Source organism: Hemiscyllium ocellatum, chromosome 23 (assembly GCF_020745735.1).
Source record: "Hemiscyllium ocellatum isolate sHemOce1 chromosome 23, sHemOce1.pat.X.cur, whole genome shotgun sequence".
In the NCBI taxonomy this organism is placed as follows: domain Eukaryota; kingdom Metazoa; phylum Chordata; class Chondrichthyes; order Orectolobiformes; family Hemiscylliidae; genus Hemiscyllium; species Hemiscyllium ocellatum.
The window spans coordinates 61,436,803-61,457,322 of NC_083423.1; positions in this window are offsets into that span (position 1 = coordinate 61,436,803).

Consider the following 20,520-nt stretch of genomic DNA (forward strand, 5'->3'; position numbering starts at 1 on the left):
TTGACACGTTGTGGAGACTTAGATGAAGAAAGACAACGGCATTCTGTGGCAGGAGTAAAATGACTGAAATCTAAACTAGTTGTGAACATTTGTATGCTCACAGTTAATGTAAAGCATATGCATTTCAGTCTACTAATAGAGGAAGATTAGGAAGTCTAAAATGAATCCACTTTTGTATATTGATGGATGATTTTATTAAAGATGAAGTCGTGAGGATACAATCACTGTAAAAAAGTTATTTTCTCTTGGTTTTTTTTAAGAGAGGTTTTAAAGGCAGAGGTGCAGAACTGCTGCCTGAAAACAGTTTAAGTAAATAACTGAGAACTTAGGTTTCATTAAAACGGTGATAACAATGGAAGGGCAGTGGCCAGCTCTCCCAGACCAGGGTTTCTCGTTTTGTTTTTAGCTGCAGCATTCAGAAGCTGCTCGGAGTCTCAAAAGGTTTGGAAGTTTCAATACATGCTCCCCAGCTGCTTTTCTGTGAGATCTCTGTTGACGTTATTTCCTCCTGGATTAGAAAACTGCTGTAAGGATCTGTATTTGAATATATCTTTATGCCAAGTGGTGTAAACCGAGATGGTACGGTATCTATTGTTTGTGTAAGTGTTCCAACATATAAGCTATCCAAAAATGATCTTTTCTTTGATTGTATTTTAACTAAAGCATTTTAATAGATTTTATTTTGCTTAATGTCGAGTGATTTGACCAGTCACAACACATCTGGAAAGCACACTTCCCATCTATATTCAAAATAAGGAAAGGTATATTGGGTCACTGCTTCCTTTCTAGTCCCACTCCTGCACTGCTCACAGCCGATGATTTTGGTCTCAGACTGGGTCAGGGTCAGTTTTAGGAACAAGTCAGGCTAGTTTCTTTAATCTGCTCAAATAGCACGTTTATGATCCAGAGCAATGTTACTCCAACTATGATGGAAAGATGGATGGCAAAGTGTTTGGGTATTGCAAATAAAGAATCGATATGTCCTGTCCTAAAATCACTGACACACACACACACACACACACACACACACACACACACACACACACACACACACACACACACACACACACACACACACACACACACACACTCTGCAATTGTGACTTGAAAGAACTTTGTCCAGATATTATCCCATGTACATTGTCCAAACGATGTCTCCATCACATTCCCTGTTCCATGTCGGGGCATCATTGCTGCTGTCATACATAGAGCCATACCCTGAGCAGAAAATGGTCTTGGTCGATTTGAAGATATGTTTTTATGTTCCTGCTTCATTAAAGAATTAAATGTCTAATTTATTCAGAATACGTGTGTTAAAATGAATGCATTTTTTAAAGAAATACAGAAATTGCTGGAAAAGCTCGGCAGGTCTGTCAGCATCCAGATGCCTTTTACATGCTGTAGTTGTACCAGCTTCCACCACTTCCTCGGCAGTACATTCCAAACGCACACCACCCTCTGTGTGAAAAGATGCCCTTTAGGCCTCATCAAAACCCTTTCCCTCTCACTTTCCACCAATGCCGTCGAGTTTTGGATGCCCCTAACCTGGGGAAAAACCCTGACTACTCAACCTATCCATGACCATTCTGATTTTATAAACCTTTACTGCTGCGAAATGTGACTCCAATCAACACGAATGGCTGTACTTTCAGTCATCCTGGGCCTAAATTCTGAAATGCAACACTGACAACTTTTCCTTCTCCACCAAGTCACAATTCTAAAACCAGTTTCATCAGTTTGTTCAGATATATTAGGAGACACTTCTGTGGGATGTACACTCAGACCTTTGTGCCCGGAGTTAGGGACACTAGCATCACTCGGCAATACCCATAAAGCTGTAACATTATTCTCCTGTGTGTTTGCTTATCAGCCTGTTATGACATGCTGTGACATACCTCTGCAACAGGCAGGACTTCAATCCAGGCTTTCTCATCCAGAGCTAGGAACACTACCACACAAGTTCAGAAATTGGAATCAAATCCAGAGCCATGGCTCAGAGACACGGACACTGCTCACTATACTACCATACCCAGATTTTGGGTCATATTTTAGTGCCCGTTTTCAGCTCAGTGTGGATTGATTATAATCAGGTTACTATTACTGAATTACAAAAAAACACCTTGTATTATTAAACAAATGCAAGATATTTGTCTCAACTGTAGGATATTGAGTGTACTTGCTGAATATTGAAATTAACTATGAACATCTTTAATCGCTATTATCTGTAGTCTGCAATATTAGGGAAAGAAATCCTTCAGAAACACTCTGCTCAATGAAGCATCTCAAATAGATATTTATTACTGAACACCAGAGGCGAAGGAAGAGCTTAATTTCTGAACCCAAAACATCGATCAGTATAACCCAACTCTCACGTGTGTCTGACCTCTTCGTAAAACCATGAAATGATACCAAGTCGCTGAATACTGTACAGCCACTACTCCCCACTGACTGTGTCTGCAATCCGTCCCTCCTCCCTCTAACCACACAAGGCAACCCAAGGTCAGGGTCTTTGTGAAAATCAAGGCCAGAGTGTGCAGGCCTCCTGGAGAGGGGTGGGCATTTTAAAATTGAAGTGGGAGGGAGAGTTGGCTGTAATATCACACACTGGGCTGAGGGGTGGCAGATGGAGATGGATTAATGCCAGGCATTGGATTTGGTAAATCAAACACAAACAGGACCTATACAATTAAAAGTAGGGTCTTTTGGTGGTGTTGTAGTACAGAGACCTAGGCTGTCAGGTTTAATTCTTTAAAATTTGCATCTGATATAGAAAGTGGCTAAGAAGGTGTTTAACACTCTTGTCTTCACAGTTCAGACCTTTGAGTATTGGAATTGGGATGTCGTGTTGTGGTTGTACGGGACATTGGTGAGACCTCTTCTGGAATACTGTGTCCAGTCTGGTCACCCTGACCGCTCATTCCATTGACACACCACCCTCTGGGTGAAAAAGCTGCCCCTTAGGTCACTTTTAAATGTTACCCTCTCACCTTAAGCCTATGTCCTCTAGTTTTGGACTCCCCCATACCCTTAGCAAATACCTTGACTATTCTCTTTGATATTATTGACCTTGATATTATTAAGCTGGAGAGGGTTCAGAAGAGTTTAACCTGGATGTTGCTGGAAATGGAGGGATTGAGCTATAAAGAGAGGCTGAATAGGCTGGGACTTTTTTCACTGGAGAGTATGAGATGGAGGGGTAACTTTACAGAGGTTTATAAAATAATGAGGAGTACAGATAAGCTGTAGGACTGATGTCTTTTCCGGAGAGTTGGGGATTCAAAACTGAGGGATATTTTGAGGCGTGAGGAAAAAGATTTACAAAAGTCAGGAGAGTTAATTATTTTAGACAGAAGCTGGCTTGTGTGTGGAATAAACTTCCAGAGGAACTGGTGAAAATAAGGACAGTTACAATTTTTAAAGGACATTTAGATCAGTACATAGATAAGACATCAGTTTGGATGGTGCTGTGAGCAGCTGGCCTCTCCCTTCCCCTCTCTGAGTGAATGCCTGTTGGTTTTCACCCTCTGCCAATGCCTGTGCAGTAGCGTGTGGAGGCCAGCAGAGGGAGGCATTGCATCACTTTCAGCACCACCGAGACTGCCAATCTGCCCCGCACAGAGACACACAGATACACACACAGCAATTGTTAGCACACGGCATAGATCTCATCTGGTAACTTAAACTAAACATAAAGAAATGCTCAATTTAGCTTATAAACTGTTGAAATATGAGTGATAGAGAACTCCCAAATTCCAGTGTTTAAACAAAAAATTTCAATGTATTTTTTTAACTCTGAAAGTGAACATTTTACATCAACTATTCACAACTCTGGGACCCTCTTTCTCCTAACTGCTTATTACCCTACTCCAACTCTACAGCAATATACTGTTTCAATAAGACACTTATTAAAATTACATAAACGTAATTTCAAAACCAAACAGCAGCTGTTGTTTCATCTGACCTCACACCAATGCCTCTTTTCCCATGTTTCCTGCGAACACTGGCTCATGTTACAGGATGTTATGGAAGTGTCGACAATTCAGCATTCCGTAAACCTGGGAACACATCATTCCATGACACTGTCTCTCAGTTTCCCTCTCTCTGCCGATACCCCAAATCCCTCCCATGTGGTGATATTTAAATTTTTACCCCTGCCATCTCTGTTTGGCAGTGATGTTCACACCCACAGCACTCCCTTATCATGGCACAATGGAGATATGGAGCTGGAAATGGGTGGGAGCTGCACATCCTGTCACTTCCAGCATGGGCTGCAAGTTTCCCCACATTGGGCAGGGATTTAACACAGTGTTACTGTGTAATGCACGGGGGTGGTGTACACAGACTTACACGCAGGGAGGGTAACTGCTCCTGGGTTACAGATCAATGCACTGGGGAGGTGTACACAGTCCTACATGCTGGGAGGGTAACTGCTCCTGGGTTACAGATCAATGCACTGGGGTGTTGTACACAGTCCTACATGCTGGGAGGGTAACTGCTCCTGTGTTACAGATCAATGCACTGGGGTGGGGTACACAGCCCTACCCGCTGGGAGGGTAAATGCTCCTGGGTTACAGATCAATGCACTGGGGTGGTGCACACAGTCCTACATGCTGGGAGGGTAACTGTTCCGGGTTTACAGATCAATGCAATGGGATGGTGTACACAGTCCTACATGCTGGGAGGGTAACTGCTCCTGGGTTACAGATCAATGCACTGGGGTGGTGTACACAGTCCTACATGCTGGGAGGGTAACTGCTCCTGGGTTACAGATCAATGCACTGGGGTGGGGTACACAGTCGTACATGCTAGGAGGGTAACTGCTCCTGGGTTACACATCAATGCACTGGGGTGGGGTACACAGTCCTACATGCTGGGAGGGTAACTGCTCCTGGGTTACAGATCAATGCACTGGAGTGGGGTACACAGTCGTACATGCTGGGAGGGTAACTGCTCCTGGGTTATACATCAATGCACTGGGGTGGGGTACACAGTCCTACATGCTGGGAGGGAAATTGCTCCTGGGTTACAGATCAATGCACTGGGTTGGGGTGCACAGCCCTAACCGCTGGGAGGGTAACTGCTCCTGGGTTACAGATCAATGCACTGGAGTGGGGTACACAGTCCTACATGCTGGGAGGGTAACTGCTCCTGGGTTATAGATGAATTCACGGGTGATCACTACACAGGTCTCTGTGCTGGTCAGACTGTCTGGTTGAGGTTTATAGATAATACAATGATGTGGTCAGTGCAGCTCCCCATGCTGGACAGATATGTAGCCTGTGCACAGTACATCATGGTGGTGGGGTGGATCGGGGTGAAAGGCGATGGACAGATCAAGGAGTTCCCCTGAACGTTCTGTCCCTGACATTCTATAACCGACATTCCCCGGAACGTTCTGTCCCTGACATTATTTTTGAACGGCCGGACGTCAGTGAATTTAACAAATGATAAGATCCCGAGGGAAGAGATCCCGTTCCAGGGAGAAGGAGATACTGTTCCGAAGGCCCCTCAGGTAGTCAAAAGGGTGAGTACGTTTTCCCTGCGTTTGCATTTCTTCACGACACAGGATCGACCACAATTTAGACCAAAATACAGAAATTCCCAAACTCCATCTGTCTTCAGGAAACTGGGAGAGAATCCTTCAGGGCAACGTTTCCACCCTCCGTATGAGGAACTGGGAAGGTGTGACCTGTGTCTGCTGTGGAGTGATCGAGTATGTGGGAATGTTCTGGAAACCATCTGTCCTTATGGATGTGTCTCTCTGTGTGTTTGGGGAGGGACGGTTTCTTGTGGTTTGTGTCACATTTTTGTCAGTAATTCCGACCTTCCCATTTGTTATTCCAGCTCCAATTATTTTAATAAATCTTTGAATACATGGACACATTTGAAAATCTCACTGGGTCCCCGATCAAACGGGTCCCTTTGCCTCCAGGCTGATGGGTAATGGGTTTGTTTTCCTTCCTCACAGTTAACGTAGTGACCATCTACGTCCTGCTTTATAAAGATTGTGGATTGTCTCCGTGTGTCAGACGTTACCTGGGGGCCATGGCAGCGGCGGATCTCCTGGTCATTATCCTCGACCTGATCCTGAGACACATACCCATTGTTTATAAGGAACAGTTTTATTTCCTGTGGTACTCCGTCCCTGTGTGTAATATCCACGCCGTCTTGCTTTATGCAGCCACTGACTGCTCTGTCTGGTTCACCGTCACTTTCACCTTTGATCGGTTTGTGGCCATTTGTTGCCAGAAGCTGAAAAGTAAATATTGCAGTGAGAAAACGGCGGCTGTGGTTCTGGGAGCAGTGACTGTGCTGAGCTGGTTAAAGAACATTTCCTGGTATTTTATGTACACGGCTCGGTATTCGCTGGTGAACCGTCCCTGGTTTTGTGATGTAACAGACGCTGTTCGATGGTCCATTGTCTGGGTCACAGTTGAGTTCCTCCACCACATTCTAACCCCAGCTCTCCCATTTCTCCTGATTCTGCTGCTCAATGTTCTCACCGTCAGACACATTTTAGTGACCAGCAGTGCCCGCAGGAGACTCCGCGCTCACACCAATGGGGACGCTCAGTCTGACACAGAAATGAGAAACCGAAAAAAATCCATCATTTTACTGTTTGTGATCTCGGCCAATTTCATCCTGTTGTGGTCAACGTTCATGCTATATTCTATATGGAGACGGATGTATGATTTTGGGTATTCCCCAGTGTTTCTCCATCGCTTTGTTGGGGAATTGGGCTTCATGCTGCAGCTCCTCAGTTGCTGCACAAACACCGCAATTTATGCCGTGACCCAGACTAAGTTCAGGCAGCAGCTGAAGAATGTGCTGAAATATCCCTTCACCCAAATCCATCCATCCATCAAATTCCCTCATTAATCACACCATCCGGGATTTTCTCATTTCAGTTCAGTGTTTCAGTGATGGAGCAGCCTGTCGCTATGGTAACAGACTGAGGGGAGCACTGGTTTGTCCATCCTTATCCCACAGGGGGGTTACAGGGAAACATTTCAATGTTTCTCACAACTCAGGGGCCAGTGAGAAAAGGCACCATCCCACTGACTGTATCCATCACTTCCATTTGTAACCAATAAAACTGTTGATTAAAGCGTGCCGAGCAGCAGAGTGACCGATGTTGTTGTGTGTCTTTGTGTTGGAGAAGCTGAGCTGGAGAGAGACAGACTCAGTCCCGAGTCCTGGTCCTCAGGGAAGGGAAGGGGAGGGCACCGCGCCCTGAGCTCAGGAGCTGGGTTTAACAGCCTCTGTTCCCCCCAACTCCAACCTGGCCTCCCCATTACCTCTCCCCTATTCTTTCTCCTGAATTCTCTCTCTCTCTCTCTCTCTTTCAGCACACACTCTCTTTCTCAAACCTCACCTCATCCCACTCTCTCACACACCCCCACCAATCCCAGTTTCTCCACCTGCCTCCACTTTCCCTCTCCCCCTCTTTCTCTCTCGTGCCATCGCAGTCTCGCTCCGACAATTCCATCTCTACCTCATTTTCCCCACCGGCCACATCTCACTCCCACCCCACACATGCAGCCTCACCCCCAAACATCCCCAGTCTCTGGGTCAGAGGGAGAGGGAAGGACCAGGGAGACAGAGCATGTCAGAGAGACAGGAAGGGAGGGACAGGAGGGAGACAGATTCAGTCAGGGGAAAGAGAGGGAGGTGGGAAGAGTGAGACACCGAGGGAGGTGGAGCGCCGTAAGGGCGACAGAGAGAGCGAGAAGGGCGACAGAGAGAGAGAGAGAGAGAGACAGACAGACAGACAGATGGTGAAAGAGAGAGATGGTGAGAGAGAGGAAAGGCACAAAGGAGAGATGGGTGTGTGAGAGGGCGAGAGAGAGAGGAAGGGGGCGAGAGAGAGGGGGGGGCGAGAGAGAGGGAGGGGTTGATAGAGAGAGAGGGAGGGGCGAGAGAGAGAGTGGAAAGGGGAGAGAGAGAGTGGGAGGGGGGAGAGAGAGAGGGGGGGGAAGGGGCGATAGAGAGAGTGGGAGGGAGCGAGGGAGAGGGAGGGAGGTGGGAAGAAAGAGGGAGGGGGCAAGAGAGAGAGGGAGGGGATGGGTGAGAGAGAGGGAGGGGGGCGAAATAGAGAGAGGGAGGTGGCGAGAGAGAGAGGAAGGTGACGAGAGAGAGAGAGGGAGGGGGTGAGAGAGAGAGAGAGGGATGAGAGAGGGAGGGGGTGAGAGAGAGAGAGGGGTTGAGAGAGAGGGAAGGGGTGAAAGAGAGAGAGAGAGGGGTTTAAGAGAGGGAGGGATTGGCTGAGAGAGAGAGGGAGGGGGACGAGAGAGAGGGAGGGAGGAGGAGAGAGACAGAATGGCAGGGCGGGCGAGAGAGAGAAAGGGAGGGGTAACGAGAGTGCGGTAGAGCACGAGAGAGAGAGTGAGGGGGACGTGAGAAAGAGAGAGGGGGGTGAGACAGAGTGAGAGGCGGCGAGAGAGAGAGAGGGATGCGCTGAGAGAGAGGGGGCGCGAGAGAGAAGGAGGGGGGCGAGAGAGAGGGCGTCGAGAGAGAGAAGGAGGGGGATGAGACAGAGGGAGGGGACGAGAGAAAGAGGGAGGGGTACGAGAGAGAGAGGGAGCGGGTGACAGAGAGAGAGAGGGGGCCGGGAGAGAGGGGCGGGGACGAGAGAGAGGGAGGAAGGGGGTGAGAGACAGAGAGAGGGAGGCGGAGAAAGAGAGAGCGAGAGAGAGAGAGAGGGTGGTGAGAGAGAGAGGGAGAGGTTGAGAGAGAGAGAGAGGGAGGGGGCGAGAGACAGAATGGGAGGGCTGGGAATAGAGAGAAAGGGAAGAAAGAGAGGGAGGGGTGAGAAAAAGAGAAGGAGGGAGACGAGAGAGATACAGAGGTGAGCAAGAGAGTGTGGGAGCGAGAGAGAGAGGGAGCGGTGTGAGACAGAGGGAGGGGACGAGAGACAGAGGAAGGGGAATGAGAGAGAGAGGGAGGGGACAAGAGAGAGGGAGGGGACGAGAGAGAGGGAGGAAGGGGGTGAGAGAAAGAGAGGGAGGCAGAGAAAGAGAGAGGGGGGGAGAGAGAGAGGGAGGAGGAGTGAGAGAGAGAGGGAGGGGTTGAGAGAGAGGGGGGCGAGAGAGGGAGGGAGGAAGAGATAGGGAGGGGCCGAGGAAAAGAGAGAGGAAGGGGGCGAGAGAGATAGAGGGGGCCGAGAGATTGAGAGGTGAGGGCTAGAGACAGAGAGGGAGGGGGCGAGGGAGAGAGAAGGCGAGAGAGAGAGGGAGGGGGATGGGGAGAGAGAGAGAGAAGGGGGCGAGAGAGAGAGGCAGGGGGGTGAGAGAGAGGGACGGGGCGAGAGAGAGAGGGAGGGAGGGGGACGAGAGACAGAATGAGAGGGCAGACGAGATAGAGAAAGGGAGGGGGACGAGAGAGAGAGGGGGGTGAGAAAAGGAAAGGGGGACGAAAGAGAGAGACAGGGGTGAGCAAAAGAGTGTGGGGGCGAAAGAGAGAGAGGGAGGGGAATGAGTCAGAGGGAGGTATCGAGAGACAGAGGGAGGGGGATGAGAGAGAGAGGAATGGGATGACAGAGATGGAGGGGGCGAGAGAGAGGAGGGGGACGAGAGAGAGGGAGGAAGGGGCTGAGAGAGAGAGAGTGAGGCGGAGAAGGAGAGGGGGCGGGAGAGGGGGATGGGGAGTGAGAGAGAGAGGGAGGGGTTGAGAGAGAGAGTGGGGCGTGAGACGGTGGGGGCGAGAGAGAGGGGGCGACGGGAGAGGGAGGGGATGAGGAAAGGAGAGAGGGAGGGGGTGAGAGAAATAGAGAGGGGGCGAGAGAGAGAGAGGTAGGGGGCTAGATCCAGAGAGGGTGGGGGCAAGAGAGAGAGGTAGGGGGTGAGAGAGAGAGGGCGCGAGAGAGGGAGGGGGGACGAGAGAGAGAGGGTAGGTGGCGAAAGAGAGAGAACCGGGGCGAGAGAGAGGGGGCGAGAGAGAGTGAGGGGACGAGAGAGGGAGGGGTGCATGAGAGAGAGAGGGATGGGGCGAGAGAGAAAGGGGGCGAGAGAGAGAGGGAGGGGGCAAGAGAAAGAGGGGGCGAGAGAGGGAGGGAGGGGGACAAGAGAGAGGGGGGCGAGAGAGAGACGGGGGGTCTCAAGAGAGAGAAAGAAAGGAGCGAGCTAGAGAGGGCTGGGGGCGAGAGAGATGTGGGGGCGAGAGAGAGATAGGGAGGGGGGCGAGATAGTGAGAGTGAGGGGGTGACAGAGAAAGAGGGAGAGGGATGAGAGAGAGAGGGAGGGGGACGAGAGCGAGAGGGGGAGGGGGGTGAGAGAGATAGGGAGGGGCGAGAGAGAGAGAGAGGGGGCGAGAGAGAGAGATAGGGGCGAGAGAGAGAGACAGAGGGGGTGACAGAGAGAGGTGGGGGCGAGAGAGAGGGAGGGGGCGAGAGAGGAAAAGAGGGAGGGGGTGAGAGAGAGAGAGGGAGAGGGGTGAGAGAGAGAGAAAGGGAGGCGAGAGAGAGAGGGAGGGAGGTGAGAGAGAGGGAGGGTGCAGGAGTGAGAGGGCGAGGGCGAGAGAGAGAAGGGCGCGAGAGAGAGAGAGGGGGCGACAGAGAGAGGGAGGGGGATGAGAGCACGAGGGAGGGGGACGAGTGAGAGGGAGGAGAGAGAGAGAGGGTGAGGTGTCGAGAGAGAGAGAGTGGGGGGGTCGAGAGAGGGAGAGGGAGGGAGACGATAGAGAGAAGGGGTGTGAGAGAGGGAGGGGGGCAAGAGAGAGATGGAAGGGGTGAGAGAGAGAGAGAGGGAGGGTTCAAGAGAAGAGGGAGGGGGCGAGAGTGAGAGGGTGACGGGGGCGAGAGTGAGAGGGGGAGGGGGTGAGAGAGAGAGGGGCGAGAGAGAGGGTGGGATGCGAGAGGGTGGGGTGTGAGAGAGAGAGAGGGAGTGGGCGTGAGAGAGAGAGAGAAGAGGGTGAGAGTGAGAGAGAGAAGGGCGAGAGAGAGAGGTAGGGGGCGAGACAGAGGCAGAGGGAGGGGGATGAGAGAGTGAGGGAGGGGGCCGAGAGAGATGGAGGGGGGCGAGAGAAAGAGTGGGGGGTGCGAGAGAGAGAGGGGAGAGAGAGAGACTGGCGAGAGAGAAGGAGGGAGGGGGCGAGAGAGAGAGGGGGAAGCGGTGAGAGAGAGAGGAAGGGGGGAGAGTGAGAGGGAGGGAGAGGGCGAGAGAGAGAGGGAGGGGACGAGAGAGAGGGAGAGGGAGGGGAGCGAGAGATTGAGAGGGAGGGGGCCGAGAGAGATGGAGGGGGGCGAGAGAAAGAGTGAGGGGTGCAAGAGAGAGAGAGAGAGAGGGGCGAGCGAGAGAGAGGATGGGGGCGAGAGAGAGAGAGAGAGAGGGAAGGGGTGAGAGTGAGAGGAAGGGGGCGAGAGAGAGGGAGGGGGCGAGAGACAGAGGGAGGGGTGCGAGATAGAGAGGGAGGGGGCGAAAGAGAGGGCTGGGGGCGAGAGAGAGACGGAGGGGGCGAGAGGGAGGGAGGGGGCGAGAGAGAGAGGGGGCGAGAGAGAGGGAGGTGGGTTGAGAGAGTGGGCAGGGGCCGAGAGAGAAAGAGAGGGGGCCAGAGAGAAAGGGAGGGGGCCAGAGAGAGAGGGAGGGGGTGAGAGAAAGAGAGGGAGGGTGCGAGAGAGCGCAAGTGAGGAGGCGAGAGAGAGAGAGAGGGAGGAGGCGAGAGAGAGCGGGACGGAGGAGGCGAGAGGGAGAGGGCAGTGGTGAGAGAGAGAGGGAGGGGCGAAGAAAGAGGGAGAGCAAGAGAATGAGGGAGGGAGCGAGAAAGATAAGGAGGGGGCGAGAGAGAGGGAGGGAGGGGGCGAGAGAGAAAGAGAGGGAGGGGGCAAGAGAGAGCGAGTTATGAGGCGAAAGAGTGTGAGGAAGCGAGAGGGCAGGGGCGAGAGGGAGAGGGAGGGGGCAAGAGAGAGTGTGGGTGTGGGCGAGAGAGAGTGAGAAGGCGAGAGAGAGAGGTAGGGGGCGAGAGAGAGGGAGGGGGAGAGAGAGGGAGGGGTGCGAGAGAGAGGGAGGTGGGCGAGAGAGAGAGGGAGGTGAGCGCGAGAGAGAGGGAGGTGGGCGAGAGAGAGAGGGGGTGGGCGAGAGCGAGAGAGAGAGGGAGGTGGGCGAGAGAGAGAGGGAGAGAGCGAGAGAGAGAGTGAGGATACGAGAGAGAGAGAGGGAGATGGTGAGAAGGAGAGGGCAGGGGCGAGAAAGAGAGGGAGGGGGAATAGAGAGAGAGAAGGAGGGGGCGAGTGAGAGAGGGAGGAAAGAGAGATGGGGTGTGAGAAAGGGAGGGGTGTGGGCTAGAGAGAAGAGGAGTGGGTGAGAGAGAGATGGGGCAAGAGAGAGAGGGAGGGGGCAAGAGAGAGAGGGAGGGGAGGGGTCGAGAGAGAGAGGGAGGGGGTAAGACAGAGAGTGGGAGGGGGTGAGAGAGAGTGGCAGTGGGGCAAGAGTGAGGGGGAGAGAGAGGACCGAGACAGAGAGAGAGAGAGGGAGGATGGGGCGTGATAGAGAGAGGGAAAGAGTGATCGAGAATGAGTGAGAGAGAGAGAACGATCGAGAGGGAACGAGAGAAACAAGGAGAGAGTTGCGGTAAAGATGGGCAAATACGGGAGAGAGAGTGAGAGCGCGAGGGAAAGTGAGAGGGAGAGAGAGTGTGGGAGAGAGCGATTGAGAGAAAGCAAGGGAGGGGTTAGAGAGGAGCAACAGAGAGAGCGAGAAAGAGTCAGAGGAGTGAGAGGGAGAGGTGATAGAGAAGGATAGAGAGAGAGAGCGAGAGATGTGTGCGATGGTGACATAGGGAACAAAGAGAGATACATATGTAGAGAGAGAGAGGCGAAAGTGGGTGTAAGAGAGAGAGAGGGCCGCGCGCAAAAGAGAGAGAGGCAAGAGAGGGCGACAGTGATGGGGGAGAGAGAGGAGAGAAGGGGGAGTGAGAGAGGGGGGAAGGAGAGCGAGACAGAGGAGCGAGAGAGAGAGAGATAGGGAGAGCGAGAGGGTGTGAGAAACAGGGGGCGAGTGAGTGACAGAGGGATGAGAGACAGAGTGGTGTGAGGGAGTGGAAGAGTGCTGAGAGAGAGAGGGAGCACGAGAGAGAGCTGCAAGAAAGAGCAAGAGAGAGAGAGAGGGGGCAGATACGAGAGAGAGCGAGAGAGAGAAAGGAAAGATCGGGATTGGCAGAGTGGGAGCATGGAAATGTGGGAGCGTGGGAACGAGGAAGTGAGGGAGCGAGAAAGAGGGAGAGTGGCAGAGTGGCAGAGTGGCAGCGAGGGAGTGGCAAGAAAGAAAGAGAGAGAGATGGGGAGGGGTGATAGAGGGGTGTAGAGGGAGGGGGGATAGAGGGAGGGTGGTAGAGAGAGGGTGGTAGAGGGAGGGGGTAGAGGGAGGAGGATAGAGGGAGGGGAGATGGAGGGGGATAGAGGGAGGGGGAGGGGGATAGAGGGAGGAGGAGAGGGAGGGGGGGAGGGAGGGGGATAGAGGGAGGGGTAGAGGGAGGGCAGGTAGCGGGTGTAGAGGGAGGGGGGTACAGGGAGGGGTTAGATGAAGGGGTGGGAGGGGCAGAGTGAAGAGGTGGATGAAGGGGAGAGGGAGGGGGTAGAGAGAGGGCAGGTATGGGGTGTAGAGGGAGGGGGTAGAGCGAGGTGGGTAAGGAATAGAGGGAGGGGTAGAGGGGGGGAGAATGGGTGCGAGGGGGACGAATCAGGGTGCGAAAGGGTGGCATGGGGGGTTGGGGGCGAGGGGGATAGGGGGTTGGGGCGAGGGGGCGGGGGGGCGAGAGGGGCGAGAGGGGTCGAGCGGGGGTGAGGGGGATGGGGATCGAGAGGGGAGCGAGAGGGGAGCGAGTGCGGGCGAGATTGGAGGGTGAGTGGGGCAAGGGGGGCCAGTGGGGGGGCGAGGGGTGTCGAGTGGAGTGGGAGGTCGAGGGAGGGGGCAAGGGGAGCGATTGGAGGGCGAGTGGGGGCGGGGAGGTAGAGGGGTGCGTGAGGGGGGCCAGCGGGTTTGAGGGGGACGGGGTGCGAGAGGGTAGTGAGGGGGCGAGGTGGGCGAGGGGGTACAAAGTGAGCGAGTGGGGGGCGGGGGGGCAATTGGAGGGCAAGTGGGGGGCGAGTGGTGACGAGGGGGGTCGAGTGGGGGTCGGGGAGTTAAGAGGGTGTGCCGGGGGCGCTAGAGGGTGGGGGAGGGGTCGGGAGGGGAGGAGAGAGGGTGGAGAGAGTGGGGGAGAGACAGAAGGAGAGTGCTGGCTAAGTCATTTCATCGTCTGTGAAACACATTAAGACCGGCGAAGTCCCTCATCCTGATAACGTTCTGCTCAGGTCTCCAGTCATTAATTTGCTGCCAGGTTGTGATAAATAACCAAAAACACAACAGGAGTTGCACTTACAGAGAATAAGGGAGCCACGGTTACATCAACATCAGAATACGAGGAGGCTATTTAGCTTCGTGAGCCTATTCCACCATTCACCCAAATCATGGTCATCCTCATCATCATGTCAAATCCCTGTCTTTGTCGCATAATCCTTCAGCATTTTCATTCCAAATCTACCAATCTCAGATTTGAAATTTGCAAATAATTTCCAATCAATCGCTGTTTGTGGAGCTTTATCAAACTTTATTCATTTCTGTGTAAAAAAGTGTGTTATCACACCTCAATGTTCTGACTCGAACACTTTATCTGTTTAATCTTTCTTCTTAAGTTAAGCCTTGGAATCCAAGTATCACTTCAGTAAATCTACACTGCACTTCCCCTCAGAGGGATACTCTCCTTCAACCATGGTGCCCAGCCCTGACAGCTTGGTCGAGGCTAGGTTCGGATTTGCTGATGCATGATTTCTAATCCTTTGGTATCTCGTCTTCTGTCGAGATCAATGTTAACATTTCACCGGCCACTTGGTCACTTTTCTGAACCTGTTTGAGACATTTTCGTGAACTATACAACTGGATCAATCCCACGTAGTTTCTTTGGAGTCCACTCTTCCTATTTTCACAATCAAGAAATATTCTATTTTGATCCAACCTCTCACTTGTCGACATAAACTCATCTGTCGTTGGTTTTTCATTTACTGAATCTACCAAGATTGCTTTCTACTGCTGTGCTTCCATCTACCTACACTTGGATTCGCTGTAATCTCCAGAGTGGCCCCAAATGTTGAATGTGGCTTTCTATTCATTATGAATAGTGAATAATTAGGGCTCCAACATGGATCCGTAAGGATATCACTAAACATATCCTTCCAATTAGAATATCTCTTATTATCTGCACAAATGTCTCTTGTTCAAATCAAATTCCTCTGTAAAAACATCTTTTGCATCTTATTACCTTCAATGAACAGTAGAAAGGTGTAAATTCAGGGACATTCTTCACAGTCAAATTTGCCTTGTGTTTGTCTGATTGGGGGAGCAAGGAATCCCAATAAATTTTAATCGTTGACTTCACTATATGGGAACTCGATCACAAAGATTAACAATGTCAAGTGTTTATTCTCCTTCATGATTTATAAACTCTGGGCACATTGTGACCGAGTGGTACTCGCTTTTTTTTTCAGAAACACAGGCCCTGCCCAACTGTTGGCTCACTCTCGTTACACCATATGGTCCTCGTCCTATCCATCTGAATCTCATGGCAAGATACCTCGAACATGGAGAGGAGCAACTATTCCAAGCACTGAGATCCCACTAATTGGTAACACCACTCACCCTAATCCACAACAGAAGCCGACTTGGCCCACACTATGTCCTCATCTGAACCATCCTGCTGGCTGCGTTTCTTCCCCATATGAAAGTGGTGTTGGCTCTCTGGTGCCAGAAGAGAACGGAAGGATTTCTCTTCAATCTCATCTTTACTCATTGACTTGTCAAACTTATGGGAGTATTCAGTGACAACAGAAGCAGAGGCTGGAGAGACAATAAATGATTGACATTGTTCTTTGTTATTTTCCATTGCTCACTGAAAGGTTTAGAACTTGAACGTGAAGTTAAGGGCTGAGCTAGAATCCTTGGATTAACTATCTGCTCAAGGAGCAGAGTGGGGTTACAATTATTGATTCAACACAACTTTGATATTGAATCACACATTGTTTAAGTTTCCTTGTGCACAACCACAGATCCAAGGGAAACACAAGGAACTTGGATTGAATAGGTTGAGCTCATGACTGAATAAAGGAATCTTGAATTAAAGCAGTGCAAGACATGTGCCTATTTGACCCACATATCCTTTGGGTAGGGAAGGAGTGCTAACGTAGCAAAAGATTTGATTGATTCAAATCATCTAACTGAAGAGACACATTTCCCTGCTTAAGTCATGAGATCATTGGAAGGACAAAACATCATTTCTGGTTAAAGAATTCACCTTTCTCACCAGGTAATGAAGGCACACTGTCTCTGCAGATCGAGTCTTTGGCCACTGTTTGAACCACCTCCTCAGTAGAGCTATTTCCCTTTTGTTCTGCTTTTCTCCAAGAATGGTAAGGGTGAGCTGTGTTGTTTACTGCTGCCACTGCTGCTCCTCCAGAAATGTCACAGAACAACACAGATGCATAGTTTCAGTACAGAAAAACAGGTTCTCAGTAACTGTGATTTACACAGGCTTCCTTCTCAACCTAAACCCATCAACATAGTTTACTTTGATTTCTTGTATTCCAAGCTCCTCCTTGAATTTGCTTCAATTATTCCTGATGAAGTAAGTTCTGCATTCAATCCCCTTTTTGGTAAAGACTTTGTCGCCCTCTGCAAATTCCCCGTTAGATTTAATAGTGATTACAATTATATCCACAGATCCAGTGGATTCTGTCATTCACAAGCAGAAACATCTTTTCCATGTCTACCCGATCAAATGTAACTGGACCATGTCACTCTTTTTCAATGAGACAAGACTGTCCAATCTTACTTGATGAATTCAAATTCAGTTTGAATATAATTCCAGTAACTATTCTTTATCTTCCCTACTGCCTCTACATTCATATTACAATATGAAGATCGGAACTGTTTGCAGTGCTCCAAGGGTGATCTGTCCATGGTTCTACATATATCGAACACATTTCCATTCTGTCGTCCCAGAAATAAACCCATGATCTACTTTTCGATTTAAACTCACAAACTGGTGCCATTTGCTGCCAGTGACTCATTGCTATCTCCAGATCCCTCTGCCATATTTAAGGACATATTTCCAAAGAGGAAGTGGTCTCTTTATTCTTTTGACCACAGTGTACTACCTCACACATGGGTGGAGGTTAATCTTCCTCAGCTTTGACTGCAATATTCCCTTAACCAAATCTTCCCAACAGTAAGTCTTCCTAAAAACAAAACGCCAACATATTAATGTACTTAATCTCGTCAACTATTTCTTATTTGAAAAGCACGAACTGTCGAGCTCAGTTTTGAACAAACATCCTCTGCCACAGTTATCAAAATGCCACAAGCTGAACGAAAACCACTATTTACATTCATATTCATTGCAGCCTAATAGATTCAGAGAAGATGATTCAATCTACAATGAGTCGTCCTAAATTTACAATGAAGGGAACGTTGGAGGAATTACTTCTCTCAGAGGATGGTGACACTGGGGAATTCCCCATCTCAGAACACTGTGGATTCTGGGACATGAAGTAAATTTAAATAAGAGACACACAGATCTTTAATCAGTAATGGGTTGAAGAGTTATGGAGGGCTGGCAGGAAAGTGGTGTTCAGGCCAAGATGAGATTCACAATCAAGCTGCCTAAATTTTAAACATGATCACTTCTTAATAGTTCACCAGATCCGAACAAAATATTTTGTGCAAAACAAATCACATGATACATAGTTATTCAGAGAACAAAACAAGTTTGTTCATTGAAGAACCCAGAGGAAAAGGTGATGAAACAATTTGAGTTTGATATATCTCAATCATCATTTCAAGTGCACTCTCTGCAGAAATTCTCCTTTTCCTCCTCGAAGTATTCAACTTCTTGAATAATTGAGAGAATGAAGTCACAGTTGTACAATACATAAATCAGACCCTTCAGTCCAACTTGCCCATGCTGACCAGATATCCTAAATTAATCTAGTCCCATTTGCCAGCATTTGTTCCATATCCATCTTAGACCATAAGACCATAAGACATAGGAGTGGAAGTAAGGCCATTCGGCCCATCGAGTCCACTCCTCCATTCAATCATGGCTGATGGGCATATCAACTCCACTTACCAGCGTTCTCCCCGTACCCCTTAATTCCTCGAGGCAACAATAATCGACTGATTATCAGTTTATTTTACTTTATCAGCACTTGAAATATTGACTTATTTTTCTCCAAACATTGGTTAAAGAAATCATAACCTAATTCATCCAAGTTAATTTTGTAATCTTTCACAAAGAAACAAGTGAGAACAACATCTAGCTGAGTGCAAAACAAAATACTGCAGCTGTGCGATATCTGGGAACACTCTAAAGGTGAGGCACTGATACTTTGGTGTAACCTGCAGTCTGGCCAAATTGCAGCAAAATGCTGTTCAATTTTATCAGCAAACTATTGAATGCAAAATCCTCCTTGCACAATAATGAGGCAGCATTTTGGGATGTCATTTTTAAAATATATTATGTTCAAAGTTACTCACAATTAAGAGTGATCACTTGGTGCTGTCTGCATAACACAGTACGAAAAGGAATTAACAGAAAAAAAACATTATAACCCAAATTCAGACTCACGAATTCATTGATATTGCATGGGTCCAGCATTTTATAAGTAATTGATTTTTAAAGATAAATAGATACATTTACTAACTGTATTGGAGCACAGTGAAGTTTCTCACTGAATAGTGATGGATTGGACAGAGTCCACATGGATTTAAGAGAGGGGAATCATACTTAGCAAATCTACTGAAAGAATCCACGGAGTCAAATATTAAAGTAAGAAATTGCAGGACAGTTAGAAAAGCTTATCATTAAACATGGTCGACTGGGTTTTGTGAAAGAGAAACTATATTTGATATGTTAATATAATTTCTGCAGTTTCATGCATTCACACACACACACACACATACACTCTACTCATGCATTCACACACACCTTACACACACACACACACTACACACCTCACATACACACACACATCTCTCACACATACCCCCCCCACACACACATACACACACACCCCACACACACATTTCACACACACACACCTCACACAAACACACACACACACATGAACACACACCTCACACACATCCCACACACACACCTCACACACACAGACAAACGCACTCTACACACCTCTCACACACACACACGCACTCTACACACCTCTCACACATACACACCACACACATACACACACATTCTCTCACACATGCACACACTCTCTCACACACATACACACACTCTCTTTCTCACACACACACACATTCTCTCTCACATACACACACACACTCTCTCATACACACTCTCTTGGTATGAGTGGGGTAATTTCTGTACTAAAACTAAGGTTTAATGAGTAAAGGCTAATTATGGGACTGATGTTCAGCTAGGCCATATGGGAACGTGAACTAGAAGTCACCTCTGTTATGCCAGGAACATGGTAACCTTGGGCAAGATACCAAGGAATGCTTTAGCTAGACACAGATGGCAAAATACAATAGAAGCCATACAGATAACCAAGAAATGCTTTAACCAGCAGAATTGTTAAAACAATATAACATTTAATTAAAGAATTGGCAGAGAAAAGCGTGAAATGTTTTAACCAATGGAATTGTCACTAATGTTTTCGAATGTAAGAATAATGTATAAGTATTACTGCTGTAAAATCTTTCAGCGCGATTCTTCCGAAGTCCTTTTGGAAGACGCCCGAACTTGCAAGTTTGAATAAACATCTGTTGCTCCGTTTGTGTGTCTCGCAGCATTTCGATTTGCCACGGGAAAAGCGGTAGCCGGAGGGGATAAGAGCTGGTGCTGACAGCTTGGAGTTCGCCTCCTAGGACGGGACCTTGTGGACAGTCTTCCTTGAAGTCAAGGGTTAAAGGACAATCCGCGGTCGGCAGAGTGTGGATGCAGAACCCGGTTGATCTGAACCATAGCCCTAGTGTAGAGTAGTTAGCCGAGTGTCAGGGACTATTCTCCGGAGATTTAGAATACCTAGACAGAATTCACATATAACAAATTTGGGGGCTCGTGTCCGGGATCTTAAAAGAACTCCCACGGGAGGCTCTGAATGATTCCGGGACACTGTGACACACACAGATGTTTGAGCAAACGATGTGAATAGGTGGCGCTCACAATAAAGTAAAAGGTTGAAGTTCTGATAAAGTTAAAGGTTGAAGTTTTTATTTTGAGTCGGACAACTCCGTGCATGGATCAAGGTAAGAACCTTCTCTGTTTTTGGGGTTTTCGCGGAATTGTTGAGAGAAATGTACACTGCCTTGTCGACTCCGTGGTTGTGACAGGTAACCGGGACACAAGGGTTAATTAAGTAACCAGGGTATAGAATATAGGTTAGCCTGAAGAACAACAATGGGTGGCCAATGTTGCGGGTCGAAAAAGGAACGGGAAGATGAAACCCCAAAAATTCCCCCCGATAGTCCGCTG